The 22,481-nt window shown below is 36.8% G+C and overlaps 1 protein-coding gene across 5 annotated transcripts in view; it reads left to right on the top strand.

Moving 5' to 3' along the window:
• Positions 1-555: 555 nt before the first annotated feature.
• Positions 556-22,481, top strand: part of Tcaf1 (TRPM8 channel associated factor 1) — a 47,752-nt gene continuing 25,826 nt past the window's right edge. Inside the window, exon 1 of one of the 5 annotated variants that reach the window (XM_046434063.2) lies at positions 556-698. The gene's annotated coding sequence lies outside the window, so the exon portion shown is untranslated. Of the gene's footprint in view, positions 699-18,534; positions 18,715-20,291; positions 20,498-22,481 lie in introns of those variants that run through there. The other 4 variants (XM_046434062.2, XM_046434066.2, XM_046434065.2 and 1 more) reach the window with 4 other exon arrangements.

Below are 22,481 nucleotides of genomic sequence, written 5' to 3'. Positions count from 1 at the left end.
ATAAGCACACAGAGAATATTTTCTGTCTTTAAAAAAAAAAAAAAAAACACGTTTACTTATTTATGTATCTTGTGGCTCAGTGATAGTGTGCTCGCCTGGCATGCATGAGGCACTGGGTTCGGTCCTCAGCACCACATAAAAACAAAATAATGTGAGAATATTTTCTTATATGAATGGAATCATACTCTCCGTTTTACTGCAATTTGAGATTTTAAATTAAAAATCCCTAGCATCCATATATTTAAATAGTAGTAAAATAGCTGCATATTAGTTCATGTAAAGACGATCATTGCTTAGTTGTTCATAAATAATCTTATGGGCTTAAAAAAAAAAAAAAAAAAAGTTTTAACAAACTGGCCCACTGTTCTCCCAGGGCAGGCGCCTGGGTCTCCAACCCCGGCTTGGGGGCCGCATCTTGGGGTAGAAACTGACACAAAGCGGGGCCTCGGCTGGGTCTGGGGGTGGGGTTGGGGTGGGCTTCGGAGCCTAGCTCCACCCACACCCGGTGGAGGCCAATCAGCTCCCGAGGACGCCCCCCTCCTCGCTCCCCCTTCCAAGCCTGCGACATTCCACCCCCCAGCTAGCGTCCACCCTTCTCGCTGGAGGATCTCCTTTCCTTTCGGAACAACTGCTGCCTCCTCCCAGCTGGTCCTTTCTGCCGGATCCCGCTCTGCAGGGAATAAATAGCAGGGCAGAGGGTGAGTGGGGGCAGCGTGGGTGTGGACCAGGAGAGGCCTGCAGTGGCCACAGGCCCAGGGCTGTGTACCCCTTCGGGGAGAGGGAGAGAGGGGTTGAGGCGGCGAATGCCCGGGAGAGGTGTGGACTGGTGTGGGGGCTCCGTGTGCATGCCCCAGGGTGGCAGAGGTGTTCCACAGAGGTCTTTCCTTCCTCTCTGGGCCTTCTTAGAATTTTCTCTGCAGCTCAAAACCCGTTTCCTGCTCGCTCCATTGTTATTCCCTCTGCTTGCCCGGAGGCGGAGGACCCCCTATTTTCGAGTTATTTGGTTTGTGTTCCAAAAGGAGCTTTTGAGATTTGTTCAAAGGACCCTTGAAAGTGATGTTGTCTCACGCGCCGGAGGCTCGATATTGAATTCCTCTGGGCTAGCTGGTCTCTGCTTAACCCCCCAAGGTTAAAGTCCTCAGCTCCCCAGTGCTGCAGGGGCCCGGGGCTCTGGGTTTGTTTGTACTGGAGGAGGGAGGTGCGGGGGGGGGGGCGAGCGTGGGTGCGGGGATTGCGGAAAATGTTAGCCTGGAATGCACTGGGCCTAACGCAGCCAGTGCTGGATCCCACAGTTCCTAGAAAAACAGCCCCCAGCTAGCCGCTGAGTTGGCCCAACCTGAAAAGGAGGGAGAAGGCCTTAAGCACAGTGTAGGGGGAAAATCTTTGCCAATTGGATAATCATGGAAACTTTCCTGGAAGAAGTAGAGCTCTAACTAGACATAAAGAACAGAATGTCTCTGCCTAGCTGACCAGCCAACCATCTGTCCATCCTTTCATCCTCCAAACTGTTTATTTGTACATTAATTGCATTTCAATAATTTTCTTTCTTTTTTTGTTTCGCTTCACTTTATAAAAAAAAAAAATGTTTGGGTATAAAGAAGGCACAATAACTAAAAGCAATCTGAAGGATAATAAATTATACTGACAATCTTCTAGGCCAAGAAATAGTGCAACACAGTACCTTAGATGCCATATTGGGGGGTGGGGGAGCTCTTCTCTCCCCCTGCCTTCTTGGAGACATGGCATCTGTCATGCTTTTCGTCTTAATCATTCCCTTATATTCTTTATAGCTTTACCACATTTATGTGTGTGTTCCAAAAGCATATAAGTGTTGGTTTCCCCATTTTTAGCTTTCATATTAAGGAATATCACCCTGTACATACATATTCTTAAGTCTGTAAGACTCACCCTGTTGACGCTTCTTCCAGTTTCGTTGTTCATGGTTTAATAGACTCTAATTTGTCCATTCTCCTGCTGGGGGACATTTGGGTTGTTTCTAGTTTGGGAGAAGTATTAGCTATCTATAACTAGGTGGCAAATTACCCCAACACCTAGCAGCTTACCCTATTATCTCCCTGTTATCTCGGACTCTGTGGGTGGGGAATCCAAGGTGGCTGAGTTGGGAGTCTCTGACTCAAGGTCTCTCACAGGCTGCAGTCAAGGAATCAAGGTGTTGGCTGGAGCTACAGCCCTCTCAAGGATAGGAGTGGGCCAGGGGACCTCCTTCCAGCTGACTCACTGGACTGCAGCAAGGCTTTCCGCCCACCTGACTCTGGCTGTACACAATTAGTTCTTTGTCACTTGGGCCTCTGCATAAAGGTCAGCCACTTTCCCAACGTAAAGGGGGCTTCCCTAGAGAAAGGAAGAAAGAAGAATCTTTTTGTCATTTAACCTCAAAAATAGCGTACATAATTTTTGCTATTTTCTATCCATTAGACATAAATGACCAGATCCAGCCCACAAAGGGAAGGGATTTCACAAGGGCATGAAAACCTGGAAGAAGGGCTGGGAGGGCCTTTTTAAAAGCTGCCCACTACAGGGTATATTAACAGAAAATGGATCTTCTAACACATTGCAGGAGCTTCTCTAGAGTACACACCTCCGAGTAGAGTTGCTGGGTTATTAGATTTGTGTATGTTCAACCTCATCAGGTTATTTACAAGCTGTTTCCAAAGTGCTGAACCAGTTTGCATTCCCTTTAGCAATGCATGGAGTTCTTGTTGCTCCACATACTTGTCATAACCTGGTCTTGTCAAATTTCATTTTTACCCAATCAGACAGAGAGGGCATAGCATTTCACCTGCTTTCAGTTAGCATTGCCCCATAACTAATGAGACTACTATCTTTTTATATGTTGATTAGGTATTGTGCTTTCTGTGAGTGAAATTCTAGTTCCTGTCCTGTGCTCCTTTTCATATTGGGTTGTGTGTCTTTCTCTTGGAGTGCTTTCATTATATAATCTGCATGCTAATCAATCCTTTGTAGCAATATATGCTGCCAATGCCTGCTTTCAGTTTGCTTCTGAGGTTTTCTTTCTTTCTCTGTATCTCTGACTCTCTCAATGAAAATAATCTTTGAATTTTTATTTCAAGATACTTTTATTGATATTGCAGTCAACAATTAGTCTTATTCCACTTGGAAACAGATTTTTTACATTATTAAAAATTTTGTATGGATAATTAATTGTCCCAGCACTGATGTTCTGCATTAATTAAGTTTTCCATATATGCACAAACTTGTTTTAAGCTCTTTACTCTTTTTATCTAACTCAGGAACAATACTAAATAATTTTTAAATACTATAGTTTTTATAATGAGTCCTCAAATCTGATAGGAAAATGTGCTCCCATCTGTTTAGTCTCCTACTTTAACAGTGTTTTAACTGTTCTTGGACCTTTGACCTGCCATATAAATATTTAAATAAACTTGTCATGTTCTCCAAAGCTAAAAAGTAGGCAAACAAGCAAGCCTGTTGGGATCTTGATTGATACTACATTAACTTTGTGACTTAGTCTGGTTTTGTGTTGCTGTGTTAGAATAGTGATACTGGGTAACTTATAAGGAATAGAAATTTGGGGTTTAGTTCTAGAGGATGAGATATCTAAGATCAAGGGAACTGCATCTGACAAGTGCTTTATTGTGTCATCATCTCATAGTGGAAGGGAAAAGAAAGGGTGACAGAGAGTAAAGGGTCTCTGAACACCTTATTTTATAACAAACCAACTCTCAAAATAATGGTATTAATTCATTCATTACATTCCATAGCCCAATTACCTTTCATTAGGTCCATTTCTCAAAACTTCAGTAACAGGGATTAAATTTTCATCACATGGTTTTGGGGTAATACATTCAAATATCTTGGTACATGAGGCTGTTTATTTAAGTTATCTTTAACAGTTTGTGCTACTATTCCCTATATTTCTTTTGCTTAATTTTTGTTGAATTTACTTTTAAGTAGATTGTATCTTTTACTGCTATTGTAAATGTTTTCTTTCATACAAATTATATTCTGTAGCTTATTCTTGTTAGCCCATGCAAATCCAGTTGCTGTTTTTATATGCTATTATTTGTCAATTGAATTTGATAGACTGAATTAATTTAAATTTACCTGTAGAGTCTTTCAGATTGGCTATATAGTCATTTCATTGGAAAATAATGACAATTTTGTTTCTTCCTGTCTAATTGTTATACCTTTAATTTCTTTTCCTTGTCTTATTGCATTGGCTAGGCCTTCCAAAATAATATTGAATAAAAGAAGAAAAGGACATCTTGTTTTGTCTTTAAAATAATAAAGAGAAAGACTTTATTATATCAGCTTTAAACCATGCATTGTTTTGTATATAATATTGTTCCCACAATAAGGAAGGTTATTTCATCTTCTTTTTATTTATTTGAATTAGGTATAAATGACAGCAGAATGCATTTTGATTCATTGTACACAATTGGAGCACAACTTTACATTTCTATGGTTGTACATGATGTAGAGTCACACCATATGTGCAGTCGTACATGTAATGGTTCATCTCATTGCACCATCCTTCTATTTCTTCTTTTGATGAGCACTTTTATTATAAGTGGATGATTCATCACATGCTTTTTCTATAGCTATTGAAAGTATCATATAATTTTTTCTTTAAATATATTAATGTAAATCATAGTTTTAAAGCTATAATATTAAATTCATTTTGTATTTCCAAAATACAGCTAATTTGAGATATATATCAAATATATATATATATATATATATATATATATATATATATAAAGACAAACATTATATATTTCCATCTACTAGTGTGAATTGATATTGATTTGTAATTATCCCTTTTTATACTATCCTTGTCTGGTTTTGGTATTATCACAAAAAATGGGTAGTGTTTTTTCTTTTTTGTTACTTTATGAAAGAATTTGTGTAAGATTAAAGGTTTTTTTTATAAATTATTTAGCCTAAATAACTAATATTGTATTCAGATAATTATGATATCAATTCCATTGAATTTATTGAAACTGACCTTTTTGCCTAGTCAGTTTTCTTTATTTGCTTGAAAAAAATGTGTTCTCTAATTTTATAGTGTTCAATGTGTACCTTTAGAATAAGTGTGTGAATTATGAATCTGATTTAACATATCCTTACCAAAATTATATCTGCTTGAATTGTGAATTATAGAAATTGTTAAGTTTTCCATATATGATCATGAATTTGGCAACTTGTCATTGTAGATCTATATCTTTTTATCTATATATTGAAGTTATTTTATTACTGAATTGTGATAAGTTTAATGCAGAATGTAAGGATCCTACATTAGGAGTACCTAGTAATACTTTTTGTTTTATAATCTTAGTTTATAAAAACATAAAATCAAGTCTTGATTTCCATTTTCATAATTTACCTGTCTTTCATCCTTTGACATTAAATCATTTTGAATGTTTGCTTTAAATATATATGTAGTAATTTAATTTTAAATTAAATTAATTTAATTTTAAATTTAAATCCTGGGTTTAAACATACATACTTATTTAAATACTTTTAAATAAACATATATAATAAATATGTAACAAATAAATATTTACTATTTATCTGATAGTTTATAACTTACTGAACAATTTAGTTTATTATATTTATTATAATTAATGATACACTATATTTCCACCATGTTATTCTTTGCTTTTTATTTTCCTTTCCATTTTTGTCTTATTCTTCTCCTCCTTTTCTTTTTCCTTTTTTGTTTTCCCATTTTTTTTCTTCCTTTTATTTGAAAATTAGAGGTATTGAATATAATGTTTTAGGAATGTTCTTGGTTTATTACACATTTGACAGATTCAAGATATTCTTAGCTTTAACATGTTTAGCTACATTTAATTTAGCACATTTAAATTAAATAGCATTGATTGTCAGTACATGTCACATGTTTACTATTATTATTACTGAATAAAAGCAGTGTTCAGTTTATCAATATACTTGCTTAAAGAATTTACTTCTAATAAAATATTTAGTTATAACTTATATAAAGTTCACTATATGCATATACTGTGAGGTCAGGGTACCAAAGGTTTTCAGTACTGCAGAAGACTCCTTTCCCTATCCCAGTCAATTCTCATTCTTAAAGATGAGCTTGTTCAGAAGTCTATCATCACATATTGGTGTCATCTTGATCTTCACATAAATTGTATCATACAGAAGTATTCTTTGTGCTTGATTTGTTTCTTATAACATAGGTATATGAGAATCATCCATTCAGTAGCACATACCATTATGATATTCTTTTTTTTTTACTTAGTAGTAGTAATATATTGTGTAAGTACATCATAAACATTTGTCCATTCTACTGTTGGTGGACATTTTTTCCCCTTTTTATTTTCTTTTGCTTTGGATACTTAAAAGATAGCAGACTTGAATATATATTTTTAGTAGGTAGGTAAAAACACTCATTTCTTACCTTTTAATTGAACATACATCTAATCAACCTCAATAGATCATTGCAGCTTTGCAAAATGGCTATAGCAGTTTACCCTTCCATCAGAAATATATGTTAGTTCTAGTAGCTCTAGATCCTTGTCACCATTCAATGCTGTTGTCACAGTTGTTTTTAGCCATACAGGATGTCTCTAGGTAGCTTATGGTTTTACTCCATAAGTAATCAGTGCATTGCTCTGATTACTAATTATATTAAACATCTTTTCATTTTTTATTGGCCATTTGAATATCATCTTTTCTAAAGTGCTTGTTCATATTTGTCTAATTAACTTTGCGAGGCCATTTAGCTGTATTCTGGATATGCATATGCATTCTTTGTTGTATTGATGAGTTGCACATAACCTCTTACTATCTGTGGCTTACCTTTTCACTTGAAAATGATGTCTTCTAATAAAAGAACTTTTAAGTGTACTTCATTTTAATAATATCTAATTTTTATAGTTAACACATGTGTACTTAACAATTGTTGTACTAATGAATTTTTTTCTCTCCATTAATCACAAAAAATTTACTCTATGCTTAACTGTTTTATCATTTTCATTTTGACCTACAATTTACCTCATATTACCATGTGTGTGCATGCATGTGTGCGTGTGTGTGTATGGTATGGCATGAGATGTGGGTCAGGGTTCATTTTTCCACATAGAAATGTAATCAGTAAAGAACTATTGAAAAAAACATCTGGACACCGTTGGATTATATTATTGTAAAACAGGCAACTGTACACATGTGAGTATATTTTAGACTCTATTCTTTTTATATATATATATATATATATATATATATATCATTGAACTTGAATATTTACTTGCTTATATGTTGATTAGGATTTTTGAATCTATGTTATTGAGTGGTACTAGACTCCTATATTTTGTTCTTGAAGTGCACTTACCAGATTTGGTATTAGAGTTATGCTGAGGATTATTTTTGCAAATAATATTTAATAGAATTACATTTTTCTAAATGTTTAGGAAAACTTATCACAGAAACCCTTATAGATCTAAAGTTATTTTGGGAGAAATGTTTTTAATTTTGATTTTTGACTTAATTATCACAATGGATAATATTATATTTTCTATTTCTTCTTGTGTCATTCTAGATAAATTAGGATTTGAAGGAATTTGAAAATTCACATAGATTTTGTCAGATTTATGGTTATTCATATTGTTACTTTGTTATTTTTAATGTGATTTTTGGACTATAATAGTATTACCTTTTTATTTCTGATCATCTTATATATTTTCTCATCCCTTCTCTCTCTATTGATCAATCTTACTTTGGCTAATTAAAAACAATCTTTAGTTTTTTGTAAATTTCTCCACCTTTTTGTTAATTTGATTCCTGCTTGTGTTTATTATCTCCTGCCATCTACCTCCTTTAGCTTTAATTTGTTATTTTTTCCTAATACCTTAAGGTACAAGTTTAGATATTTTTCTTTCAGCCTTTCTTCTTTTACTAATGTATACATTTAAAGCTATAATTTCTCTCTAGTAGTTGATTTTGCTGCCTCCCACAAATTTTTATACATTGCATTTTAATGATTACTGAGTTAAAAACATTTCCTAATCTCAATTTTTTTCTTCTCTAAGGGTTGTGTTCTTTAATTTCAAATCATGGTAATTTTCTAATTTATTTTTGATTACTGATTTCTATTTTAATCCCAATTATTATCAGAGAATATTATTATACATAATATATTCTATATGCTGAGTCTTTAAGACTTGCTTTATGCTCAATATAAAGGTTTTTTTTTTTAATGTTTAACATGTACTTAAAATCATGTATATTCTCACTTGTTGGGGATATATCTATACTATACAAGTTAATAAGGTCAAATTTGTTATTTATGATATTCAAATCATGTGTCTCCTTACTGATTTTTATGCACTTGTTTAAGCAGATTATTCAGAAAGATGCACTTAAATCTTCAACTGTTGATTTGGGGCTTGTGACAGGGCCATACATAATGGCAGATAGAACATGGCAGAGCAGACCTGCTCACCTCAGAGCCAGGATGAAAAAGAGAAAAAGATGAGTGGACCAGGCTCCCACCATCCTCTTCCAGGGCACATCCCAGTGACCAGAAGACCTCCCACTAGGCCCCTCCTCTTAGTGTCCACAGCTTCCTAACAGCCCCCTCTGAGGAATGAGCATTCAACAAATGTGCCTTTGATGTCGAAGATCCAAACTGTAGGAGCTTCTCTGTGCACTCACATCTAAAGTATCTCTCTTTTAAATACTTTGTCTTCTAATTGGATTTGTAATTCATTTACATTTTAAAAGATTATTGATTAGTGTTTTGGTTTAGGCTGCCATATCAAAAGTGCCCTAGACAGGGTGTCTTAAACAACAGACTTTATTCCTAGCAGTTCTAGAGGCTGGGAGTTCTAAAATAAAGATGCCAGCAATCTCCTGTGGTGAGGGCTGCTTCATAGACAGCCCCTTTCTCACTGTGTCTCCAAATGGCCCAGAGAAGCAGCTTCGGTCTCTTTCTCTTCTTATGAGGACACTGCTGTAATCATGGGTGCTCATAGTCATGACCTAATTTTAATGTAAACACATCACAAAGGTTCTACTTGGTAGCATTCGCTCAAGAGGTTAGGGTTTCAACATAGGAATTTTGGAAGGATGCATATATGCAGTCCATAACAATTGGTTAAAGTCTTCCAAGTTGTACATTGTTTTCTTTTCTTGCTTTCTTTCAAATTAAATACTTTAAAAATTTTCCCTTCTAGATTATTTATGAATTATTAAAATTTTGTTACTTTTAATAATTACTATACATATTCAAATCTGCCTTGCTAACTTACTACAATGTACCTTAATCATTACTTTTACCTATTCTAAAATAATTCAAAACATTAAAATAGTTTATCTCTATTAACCCCCAACTTGCAGTTGTGCTATTGTTAAATATTTCATTTTTCCATGTTTTATATTTCACAAGACATTGTATTTGTTGACTTGAACAGCCAATATTCACTTACATTTGTTTATTTATTTACTCTTTCCAGGGTACTCTATTCCTTCCTGTAGTTCTGTGCTCCTATCTGGAATAATATTACAAAATTCTGAAAAATTCCTTTCATTAGTTCTTACACTGTGTTTGCCACTCAACAATTCCCTTAGTTTTGTGTATCTAAATTTGTTTTTTACTTTGTCTTTATTTTTGAGTGATACTTTGTTATGCAAAGATGTCTTGGTTATCAGATGATGATGATGATGATGATGATGATTTTGGAATTCCATCATGTTCTTGCTTTCATCATTTCCTTTGAAAAGTCAGCTATATTTTGTTTCTTTGAATGGAAAGTATCCTTTATCTTTGACTATTATTAAGTCTTCTCTATAAATTCACCAGTTTGTCTGTGAAATGCCTGAGCATAGATTTCTCTGTATTGGTTCTGTTTGAAGACTGTTTTTTCAATGTGTGGTTTTCATCTCTTTTTGGCAATGTTCAGTCATTCATTGTTAACATATTTCTTCTGTTTGATTTCTACTTTGCCTTATAAAATTTTGATGATGCATATGTCATAACTTCACCATTTCTCATAATTATTATGTTCTTTCTACATTTTTAATCTTCTAAGCATCATATTTTCTTCCCTCTGTGTTATTTTCATATATTTTTTCTCTTTTTTGTTGTTGTTCATGAGGGTTTATTTTATTTTGAGTTTCTATGAATTCTTTTTTAAAAATTTGTTCTAATTAGTTATACATAATAGTAGAATGTATTTTGACACATTGTACACAAATGGAGCACAACTTTTCCTTCCTCTGGCAGTACATGGTACAGAGTCACACCAGTATGTAATCATACATGTATATAGGGTAATAATGTCCATTTCATTCCACCATCCTTCCCATTCCCTCACCCCTCCCCTCACTCCTCTCTAAACAATTCAAAGTTCCTATATTCTTCCCCATCCAGCCCCATTATAGATTAGCATCCACTAACAAAAAAAAATATTTTGCCTTTGGTTTTCTGGGTTTGACTTATTTTGCTTAGCATGATATTTTCCACCTCCATCCATTTAGCTGCAAATTCCATAATTTCATTCTTCTTTAAGGCAATAACATTCCATTGTGTATATGTATCACATTTTCTTTATCCATTTATCTGTTGAAGGTCATCTAGATTGGTTCCATAGTTTAGCTATTGTGAATTGAGCTGCTCTAAATATTGATATCACTGCATGACTGTAGTATGGTGATTTTAAGTCCTAATGATCTTTGTTATACTTTGCCAATTATTGGATTTTTGTGTCTCAAATACTGTTAATGCCATCTATTAAATTATAAATCTCAATCTTTTTATTTTTTGAATTTACATTTTACTCTTTTATAGTTTAGTTCCATGCTGAAATTCTCCAATCTTGTTTTTATAATTTTCTTTAAATATATTATTCACAGCTTTTTTTTTAAATTTCCTGGTTTAAGAATTCAAATATCTGAACCATTGGTTATTCTATGTTTTATTGTCTGTTGTTTCTCTTAGGTTTTGGCAATTTATCCTGCCTTTTAACCTCCCTTTTAATTTTTGGTTTAATTTTAGATGTAGTGGAGAACAACTATAAGAATTCTGGTAGATGTTATTGTTTTTCAAGAAGATTGGGAATGAATGGGTGTAGATAAAGTACCAACAGATAATTTCCATACTACCAAAGGTTAGTTTTAGGTTTTGATAGGATTGATTCACTTCAGGTTTACCCTTTCTCCAAAAGTATAATCCTTACTCTTAAGGAGTGGTTCTCTTAAAAAAAAAAGGAGAAGAAGAAGATGAATTATTTTTTAATTAGTTATACATGATAACAGAATGCATTTTGATTCATTGTACACAAATGGAGTACAACTTTTCATTTCTCTTGTTGTGCATGATGTAGAGTTACACCGAATCTGCAGTCACACATGTGCCTACAGTAATGATGTTAATCTCATTCCATCAGTTTTCCTACCCCCTCCCTCCAGCCCCTTTACCCAAAGTTCCTCCATTCTTCCCATGCACCCCTCCTTCACTATGGGACAGCATCCACTTCTCAGAGAGAACATTCTGCCTCTTTTGGAGGAGATTGGCTTACTTTACTTAGCATGACATTCTCTAACTCCGTACATTTACCTGCAAGTGCCATAATTTTATTCTCTTTTAATGCTGAGTAATATCCTATTGTGTTTATGTACCACAGTTTCTTTATACATTCATCTGTTGAAGGGCATCTAGGATGGTTCCACAGTATAGCTATTGTGAATTGTGCTGCTATGAATATTGAGGTGGCTGTGTCACTACAGTATGCTGATTTTAAGTCCTTTGGGTACAGACCAAGGAATGGGATAGCTGGGTCAAATGGTAGTTCCATTCTAAGTTTTCTAAGGAATCTAGATGCTGCTTTCCATAGTGGTTGAACCAATTTGCAGTGCCACCAGCAATGTATGGGTATACCTTTTTCTCTACATCCTCATCAACACCTATCATTGCTTGTATTCTTGATAACTACCATTCTGACTGGAGTGAGATGATATCTTAGAGTAGTTTTGATTTGCATTTCTCTAATTACTAGAGAATTTGAACGTTTTTTCCATATATTTGTTGATCAATTGTATATCTTCTTCTGAGAAGTGTCTGTTCAATTTTTTGTTTATTTTTTGGTGTTTTTTGTTTGTTTGTTTGTTTGGTTGGTTTTTTTTTTTTTTTTTTTTTTTTTTTTTTTTTTTTTTGTCCTTTGTATGTCCTGGAGATTAGTGCTTTTCTTTGTTCTCCCACTCTGTGGACACTCTCTTCACATTATTGATAGTTTCCTTTGTTGAGAAGAACTTTCTAGTTTGAAACCATCCCATTTATTGATTCTTGATTTTGAGGGGCTTCATCTACAAAGCAATCCTAGATTAATCTGAGTGCTGGGGGGGTCAATGATGAGGCAAATTTTATCCTAGTACACCTATGCTAGGAAGGAAATTCCCTTCTTAAGGACATTGAGAAACATAGGGCCATAAATCCTAACTATACAATGATTCCAGGAGACCCTATCAGGAGTTAGCCTCATTGATCTTCCCTTCTTAGCATAGTTCTTAATTGGCTCCCTTTGTCTCTGTCTCTTTATTCTCAGGGTTAGTACACCTGTTGTTTTCTGCAGGTTATTTAATTATTCATTAAATGAAATTTAAATAAACCCCACGACCCTACTATGTTATTGGTTTATATTTCCACTCCCCATTATTATTGTCTAAAAAATAGAGAATATCCAAAAGGAAAAAAACACAAGGAAGGTGGAGCTCATGTCCTTCATTTTCTGTCCCTCGAGGATTGTATCTCTTCCAGTCCTCTTCCAAAGACCTCAGTTGATTTCTTATCAGAGTATTGCTTATTTATCAGTTACTTTCTGTATTTTTTCCAGCTGTTATTACTGTTGTTCCAAAGAGATTCTGTAAATACCAGAACTGGAAGTCTCTCAGCATTTTGTTTTATACCTCAAATCATTTTCCTTTTTCTTTTTTAAAATTATATTGGTTCTCCTTAGTTATACATAATAGTAGAGTCCATTTTGGTAAAATTACACAAGCATGAATATATTTTATTCTAATGAGGACCCCATTCTTGTACTGGCAAATGTCATAAAGTCATTCTTCTTTATCACTGGGTAATATTCCATTATATCTATATATCTCTCACAATTTCTTTATCCACTCATCTGTGGATGGGCATGCAAATAGCTTAACTATTGTAAATTGTGCTGCTATAAACATTGATGTGGCTATGTCACTGTAGTATTCTGATTTTAAATCCTTTGAATGTATGCTAAGGAGTGGGAAAATTGGGTCAAATGGTGGTTGCACTCTTAATTTTTTGAGGATTCTCCATACTGCTTTCCAGAAGGATTGTACCAATTTGCAGCCCATCAACAATGTACCACATTCTCTTTTCCCCATATCCTTGCCAATATCTGTTGTTACTTGAATTCTTTACAACTGCCACTGAGACTGGAGTGAGATGAAATCTCAGTGTAGTTTTAATTTGTATTCCTCTACTTGCTAGAGATATTGAACATTTTTTTTCAATACATTTGTTGATCATTCATATTTCTTCTTTTGAGAAGTGTCTGTTCAGTTCCTTTGCCCATTTATTGATTTGGTTATTTGTTTTTTGGAGGGTTATTTTGGTTTTGGTCTTTTTGTTTTGTTTTTTTGTTTTTGATGGTTATAAGCTTTTTGAGTTATTTATATATCCTGGGTATTAACACCTTATCTGAGAAGCAAGGTGGCAAAGGTTTTCTCCCATTCTGTAGGCTCTCTCTTCATGCTCTTAATTGCTTCATTTTCTGTGAAGAAGCTTTTTAGTTTGATACCATCTCATGTATTGATTTTTTATTTTATTTCTTTTGCTTTAAAAGTCTTGTTCAAGAAGTCAGTTCCTGTACCAATATGTTGAAGTATTGGTTGGCCCTACCTTTCTTCTAATCAGTGCAGGGTATCTTAGGTATCTTAGGTCTTTGATCCCCTTAGAGCTGAGTTTTGTGCAGGGTGAGAGATAGGTGTTAACTTTCATTCTATTACATATGGATTTCCAATTTTCCTAGCACCGTTTGTTGAAGAGGCTATCTTTTCTTCAGTGTTTTTGGTGCCTTTGTCTAGTATGAGGTAACTGTATGTGGGTTTGTATGTGAGTCTTGTTCCATTGGTCTTCTTGCCTAATTTTTTTCCTTTTTCTTAATGTACATCTTTTATCTGGGAGTGGTGATGCACACCTCTAATCCCAGCTACTCTGGAGGCTGAGACAGGAGGACTGTAAATTCCAGGCTAGGCTGGGCAATTTAGCAAGACCCTTTTTCAAAATACAAAATAAAAAAGGCTCAGTGTGTAACTCAGTAGTAGTACATCCTTGGGTTCAATCCCCAGTACCCACTCCCCAAAAAAATCTTTTAGAATTTTTTTATGTAGATCTTTTGATAAATTCTCAGCATTTGTCAGTTTGAAAATGGCACTTCTTAAGACAGTAGTTGAATATCATTTGCAGGATGTAGAATTCTATATTGTTTATTTCCTCACTGTATGTTGAAAATATTTTCTTTCTTTCTTTCTTTCTTTTTTCTACTCAGAAGACAGGAGTTTAAACATCAGTTATTTACATGATCTGTTCCAGTGTTTTTCTCCCTTGGAATACTTTTATTTATTTTTCCCCTTTAAAATCCTCTGTTCTTCATTTTTCTATGATATATCTAAATGAGTATTTTTCTTTGTATTTATCTTGTTTGAATTCATTAGGTTTCCAGGGCCAGAGGACTGGAGTCATTTAACATCTCTGGAAAATATGTTAACAATTTTTTCCAATAATAACTCATCTGTAATTTTTCTATTTTATCCATTTGGAGATCAGATCAAGTGTATGTCAGCTCTTCTTACTCTACTCTCCATATCTTCTATACTTATTAACATTTTCTATCTTTTTTATAGATTTTGCCTGAATTGTGATTAATTTTCTCTGTTTTAGATCCAGTTCAATAATTTTTCTTCAATTTTATTTAATCTTCCATCTCTTCAATGAATTTTTATTTTGAACTATTCTCTTTCAGCTATTATATTTTTCATTTCCAGTTCTGTTTGGGTTGCTTTAAAAATATACTTATTTTCTGTTAAAGTTACCAAGCTTCTCTTTCATTTTTAAAATTTTTAACATACTATGGTTATTTTGTATTTTATGTCCATTAATTCTAATATCTGAAGTCTGCCAGAGTCTGATATTTCTGGTGTGTTATGGCTGTCTTTCATGGTACTTTGTTTCCTTGATTGTTATGTGATTTTTGTGCTCTTTTGTGTGTGGAATTTTTTTTTCTCTAGAAATTCTTTATAGATGCATTGAAGTTAAGTTTTCCAGAAATGATCTGCATTTACTTCTACCAACCAGAAACACTGCCAAAATGTGACCACTTCAAATTATATTATTTGCTTAGGGCTCTTCAACCCACAGAAGCAGCATGAACTCAATTGCAAATCTATGTGGTTAAATCTTGTGGTTAGTTACTGATTCTCAGGGATTCCCCCCCCACACACACACACACACTCTCCAGTAGGGTTAAAACAAGCAGGTTGCATTGATTTCTTCTGTGTTAGGCAATTGTTTTTCTCATTTACTTTTACCCTATAGAAGTACCCCTATGGTGTCTGAGCTTTGTCAGGGGTCACCTTTTAAATTAAACCCTTTATATGGGAGTACGTTTCAATATTCTAGACTGGAAACTTCACATAGTCACTCCTCATACATTCTCTAGGGTTTTGCAGAAAAATCATGGTGCAAGCCAGCTTTTCTGCTTGCTTCCCTCTATATTTCCTGGTTTTAGTTTTGTTTTCTGTTTTGTGGATTACTTGTTTTCATGTCATTTCATTGATGCATTAATAATATTTTGTATATACAGCTTCATCAGTAGTTTGATTCAAGATATCTAATCAACTAAATTTCTAGAATCAAAATGCTATGTTGACATCTTATTAACATATGACACTTACATGGAAACATATATCGGTATAGCATAAATATATAGCTTTATGAATTTTTTTATGAATTTAATACATCCTTGGACCAATATTTAAATTCACTGAGAAAACACCAACAATATTAAAAAAGCTCTCTTGGGCCAATCACTAGTTTTCCAAGGGTCAATATTATTGTGAGTTTTAATTTCAACGGTTAGTTTTCTGTGTTTTTTTTTTTTTAATTTAAGTAACTATAATCCTTCTGTATGTAATCTGTTTCTAGTTTCTTTCATTCTCTAACACATTGGTGAGATTCAACCATATTGTGTACAATGTAATTAATTTATTTATTCTCATTGCTATACAGTATTTCATTAAATATATCAGAATTTATTTAAACATTCTACTGCTGATTCTACCAAGATGACAGAGACCAGGGTGGCACCTGGAATGAAGAAACAAGAACAGTAATATTTAGTGGCTTCCAGTTGTATACTGTTTGGATGGTGCTGGTGAGAAAATTCTAGTATGAATCTTTTAGCTAACATTTCCATTGGGTATAGACCTAAGAGTGGTAAATAGACTTTAATTTAAAATACACATGTAACATTTTTTAAAGGCAAAGTGTCTAAGGAAAAAAGTTACAGGTCAATTCCTCAATGTACAAGTTGAACTAATTCTTTTTAAAGAACAGCATAATGTTTCATAGGGTGAATTTTTAATAAATTGTTCATTCATTCTTATCTCAATATCTATTTCAATGCTTTCAGGGTTTCATGGCAGACTACCTTAGGGCCACTCAGAAGAGAAACCTAGAAGAAAATCAAACTCAAGGAAAAGTAGAAATTAAAATGACAAGGGAGTTAAAGACAGAGCTAATAGTATGGCATTTGATCAGAGAGAGTAGGTAGAATCAACTCATGTTTTGAGGAAAGCATTAGGAGTTATAGAAAGTAAACAAAAACTTATGGGGTAAAATCAAAAGAAAAGAGTATATAGAAAACTTGCAACACAGGAAACTTGCGATTTGATCAGTTTTTTTTTTTTTTTTTTTTTTATTTTGTCAAGCTGTTGAGAAATGATCCTAGGGACTTCCTTTCTTCCCCTCATTTGCCTTTCCTGTCCATCCATCCAGTGGGCATTATGGAGCACCTGATTGTGACCTAGTGAAATGGAGAATTGAAAGAATAAAGCACAGTTTGGAGCTTATGCATCCTCTACTTTGGGGAATTGCAATGAAACCCTTAAATACTACAAGAAGTATTCTGTCCCCTTCACTACTGAATCCACCCTCTCCTGGAAGGTAGTGTGGGTGCTGTTTTATAATAGGGGAACAAATCTTTACAATGGTGCCCTCCTACAGCCAATTTGGGCTGGAGACACCTTCTCCTTGGGTACTTAGCAAATAGGGACAAGGGCAAATAGAGGGATGGTGAAGCTGGGGAATTCATGGGGGCCACACAAGTGTCCTCCCGGCCTTTGGGACCAGCCATAAAAAGGCTCAGGTGGCTTTCTCCAGGTTATATTCTTGAGCTCACCAAGCTAGACACAAATGAGATTCAAGACAAGACCTAGTCAGGCATAAAGCCAGGTCATGGCTCCAAGGTCAGACGTTGAATCACACCCTTGGTTAAAATGGGTCAGAACTAGGACCAGTCCAAGAAACTCCCACATAGAAAGAAATTCTATTTAGAGCAAAGTCAACCAACTATTTATGATTTTTATTTAGTTTTTTAGTTGATTAAATTTATTAAATTACAAAATAGTATATGTAACTATCAAAATGATAATAAGGTATATGAAGAAAAATACTTCAAACTAAACCATCTACAAGGAATACTTCAGATAAATACTTATAAATAATCCATTTATTATCTAAAGTAACTGATTCTAATACTTTGGTATATAATTTAAAATATTAGAATATATTTTAGTATTAGAATCTACATAATTTTTGTCTTTATACAAGCATATAAAATAATTTAAAATTGTATAAAAATGCATACTCTTACTATAACATTAAGTTAAGTATAATGATATATAAGTATGTAACATTTTATATTTAATATACATATATACGCATATATATATGTAATGGGAAAGAACAGACACCTAACATATATATGTATATATTTGTACATTTATACATATATACTTACATAAATACATGAGTACATATGTATATGTGTATGTATAACGTGTATATGTGCATTCTTCTATGAACCTTTATTTCTTTTTCCTTATAGTACATATGTATATGTGAATGTATAACGTGTATGTGTGCATGTGTATGTATACACGTGTATACATACACATGCACACATACACGTTATACATACACATATACATATATATATGCATATAATTAATCCTTCCTTGGAAATAGTTTATTATTCTATATAAAGATCTATTCTCACCGATTTTTTTTTTTTTTTTTTGGTTAGAAATTTCCCCACTGCACTCCTAAGGAGGGTGCCAGAGTCTCTATAGAGGGTTTGGGACCGCATATTGGGGCAGAAACACACAAAGCAGGACCTTTGCATCCAGGGGTTTCAGGCCAAGCTCCGCCCCTAGCGTGCGGCTGCCAATCAGCTCCCGGGACGGCCCTCTCCTCTCCGCGTCTGCGGCGCTGCCCACCTCCCCGCTGCAGGCCTCCCACCACTCTTTCTACCGCTAATTTTCGAGTCCCCGGGCCGTCTGCCCCCTCTCCTGGCCCCATCCGCTACGGAAAACGCCCTCCCTCCTCTCAAATAGTCGGGTGTGGAAATTGCTGGACCAACGGTGAGTCTTGTGCAAAGATGGTTTCTGGAACGGGAGCAGGCCCGAGCGCACCCATCGAATTAGGGGCAGCTCGGAGCGCAGGTCACGGCGGCCCTGGTGGGAGAGAGGCACCGGGCCGAGTCCCGGGCGCAGCGGCCGGGCGCCCGCGGAGCTGCGAGGGTGGGCGGGTTCCAGGACCGGGAGCGCCGGGCCCCGCAGGCAGGGGTCTTTCAAGAAGGGTGCCTTGAGGCTTTCCACCTCTGCTCTTTCTGCTCTTTTCTGCCATTCTGGCTCTTAGTTATTTCGTGCTGAACTTCTTTCCTCCCGGACCCAACCACCAAGAGACTAATACATCTCGCCCCTTTTTAGACATCTTCTTTTTTTTCATTTTAAAGCTGCGTACAGAAAATAATATATCAGATGCCAACATTTTTACCACCTTTCTTCAGCACTCCGCCCTCCCCTCCCTAAAATAAGCAGTTAAAACCCTTTTTCTAACCCTTTTCCTGCGCCATCCTCAGAGGTTAAGTTGGATTGTATCTTTCCAGGGTACATTTTTGTCCTTTGTTATTTTTATGTAATGTCTGCACCTTTATTCTGAATTTAGTATTTCTTTCATGAAACTCATCGCGAGGTTTGAACCTGCCCTACTATTAGTCCTGACATTTCAGATCCGGAAGGGACTTGGCATGTCCACAGCCCTTCTCATTTAGCTGAGAAACCTGAAGCCTGGAGAAGGTAAAGGACAAGCCTACTGAATTGAAGCCCTAAAATAAATCTATAATATAGATCTTAGTTTTATCCGCATTTTGCAGAGAATCAAACTGAGGCACAATGGAATTAGGTAGCTTGTTCAGTCACACAGCTGGTGGCACTGAGATTTGAATCCAGTCCATCATCTGACATTCTGAGTATCTAACCATTATACAATCCCATATTTCACATGCTAGAGCTGGCACCTGTAACAGAGGTGAAGTCACCACATAGACAGGTGTGGTCTGCCAGAACAAGCAATTCAAAGAGGGGAGAGCAACTGTCAAATGATTTATCAGAGAGGAAAGAACTGTACATTAATATGTTTTAGCTACCCATTGTTTGACAAACGGATTTTGACAATAGGTATTTTTATGCGTTACGAAAGTAATGCATGTAACAATACAATCAATGCAGAATTATGTAAAAAGTTGCCTTTCTCCTATTTCTCAGGCTAAAAATTATTAACTGGTAAACATGTATCCTTCCCCGCCATAATACGAATATATACATAGTTTCATTTTTCTCATTATAAAATCGAAAGCGTATTTAACAATTTGTACATTTGTATTTTTCCTTTTCCAATGTGTCAAGGTGCATTCCCCCAATACTAGATTTAAACTCTTAGTAAGAATTGTAGTTCGTAGAGCGTAGGTCCCATAATTTGTCCATCTTTTTCCTAATAAATAGAAATAAACTAGAGAAGTTTGTCTTTAATAAAAACGGCAGTCCTCGCTCCTAGGATGGGACCGCTGGGCGTCCCTACTCTGCCGCAATGCTGAGCCGCCAGGCCCGGCGACACAAAGAAGCGCTGTCCCCTGCCAAGCGCCGCCCCCTTGGTCTCCCACTCCTGCCCGGGAGGAAGTGGGGAGGAGGAGACTCGTCGGGAGCCGCTCCTCCCCTCCCACTCCGATCTCCTGGATCAGGATCCCAGCTCACGGATCGTTCGTGCGGTCAGTGGTCTGCAGGGAGCCCCTTCCCCTCCGAACCTGAGTCCCTCTAAGCGCCAGGCCCTGCCCCCTCCCAGCTGTGGAAACTGCAGGGTGACCTGGTGAGTGGGCCCATCGGAAAGCCTCGCGCGCCGGGGAAGGGGCTGGTGGCGGTGGCCTCCGCCCGGGTGATGAAGGCGGACGAGGCCCGAGGACCGGGGGCCGCGCTGGGGTAGCTGGCCGACCTACAGAGGCGCGCGGGGGCCCGGGTGTGCCCTAGTCGGGACTGAGGCTCCAGGCGCTGAGGGTCCCTGTTTCTGGGGGCGATTTTCCCTGCTCTCGGCTGTGCACCCCGTGCCGCAGTGCCCCGCTCCGCGGGTTCTGACATTGATGCTGGCGTGCGCCTGCTTTGTGTGGTCGACTTCAGACAGGCCTGGCACCGAACGGGCTTTACGCGTTGAGAATACCTGGAGAATGCCGAAGGCCAGGGTGGAGGCAGGGCTTGCTCAGGACCACACAGGTAGCTGGTGATGGAGCATCATCCTGCCCTACTGCGCTTTGACCTTTGCAAACAAGGTCTCTAAGACTGAGATCTTTCACCCGCTTGAAATGTCCCCTGGAGACTGGTGTGTGGGAGGGTGGGGCGGAGGAGGGGATCCTGGTGAGATACCCCACCTCATGCACAGACTGCGGTGTCCCCTGCCTGGAGAATTCTCTGCCAACCCAGCGCTACCCTCCTCCCCGGCTGGCCGCCCCCCACCCCCGCCCCCGCCCCCGCCCCCGCCCCAGGCCCCCTCTGCTCCACTTCTGACGTCACCCACTCGCTCTGTGCAGACTGGCTCTGGGCCTGGGAGCTAAGGAGGGGAGAGGGGAGCCGGCACCGGACTCCAAGCTTATTACTGACAGCCTTTGGGAGATCTGGAGGACCTTTCTCACACATTGTTCCTTTGAAAGAAATCCTGTGAGGCTAGCAGACCAACGCGTAGGAGAAATGGGGAGAGGTGGAGACCAGCAGGGAGAGAGCGGGGGAGGGGGAGATTGCGCGCTAGCGAGTGCGCGGGGGCGGGGGAGGGGGCGGGGGCAAAAAAAAATAGGAAAGGAGGAAAGAAAGAAACGGGTCTTCTTGCTGTGGCTCTCCTGAAAGTCACCCGCGGAAGGGAGCAAGTATGAGTGAAAGGCAGGGAGTAAGGGAAATAGAAAAAAGGGAAGTTTTGAAGCCTTACTACTATGGTAGTGGGGAAGGACTGAATGAGGAGGCCCACTAGAGAGGTTTCAGAGATACTAACAAAGGTATGGGGGGGGGGGGGTTGTGCGTTTTTGATTTTTAAGCAGCATGGTAAGTATATGCAATTTTACTTAATTTTAAAATTTTTAAATTATTATTATTTGAACTTCTCTATCCTTCCATGAACATTCCATATTTTATATGCATGAATTAAACAAAAAGAAATTTCAAGTTAAAATTAAATAAGATTTAGCTCCAATTCTGGCTTAGTCGAAGTTCATGGACAGTGAAAAAGATATAAGGTTTATAAGGAAAAAGAAATAAAGGTTTATAGAAGAAAATGGCATGAAGAAGAAAAAACAAAGAATTGTGTGTGTGTGTGTGTGTGCTGTTAATGAGCTTTGAAGTTCAAGCTGTTTACTGAAGAAGTGGTCCTGTGATTGCCCTTACCTTCAAATCCATCATTCAATCACCCATCCACAGAACACCTGTTCATTCTCCTGGAGAATTCAAAGAATAAACTGCGTTTTATGACCTCAGACACTGTGCATATCAGTATCTAAAATCAGCTACAGTAAAGGGCGTAGCCCCATCTTCCCTTCCATACATTTCTCGCAGGGAAAACCCTGTTTGCATCCTGTGGAGTACTTTATGGTAGGAGTAGAAAATCTGTTCTCTGGGGCTGGGGTTGTGGCTCAGTGGTGGAACGCTTGCCTGGCATGCGTGAGGCACTGGGTTTGATTCTCAGCACCACATAAATAAATAAAATAAAGATGACCATTGACAAGTAAAAAAATATTAAAAAAAAAAGAAAGAAAGAAAATCTGTTCTCTCCCTGAGTTACAGGTTTGCCTGGGTGTCTTTTGCTTTGGACAGCGGCT

The sequence above is a fragment of the Marmota monax genome, unplaced genomic scaffold (assembly GCF_021218885.2).
Source record: "Marmota monax isolate L192 unplaced genomic scaffold, Marmota_monax_Labrador192_F-V1.1 WCK01_AAM20220418_F8-fsc00122, whole genome shotgun sequence".
Classification (NCBI taxonomy): Eukaryota; Metazoa; Chordata; class Mammalia; order Rodentia; family Sciuridae; genus Marmota; species Marmota monax.
The sequence above is the reverse complement of the archived record's forward strand: the minus strand, read 5'-3'. Positions and strand labels throughout refer to the sequence as shown.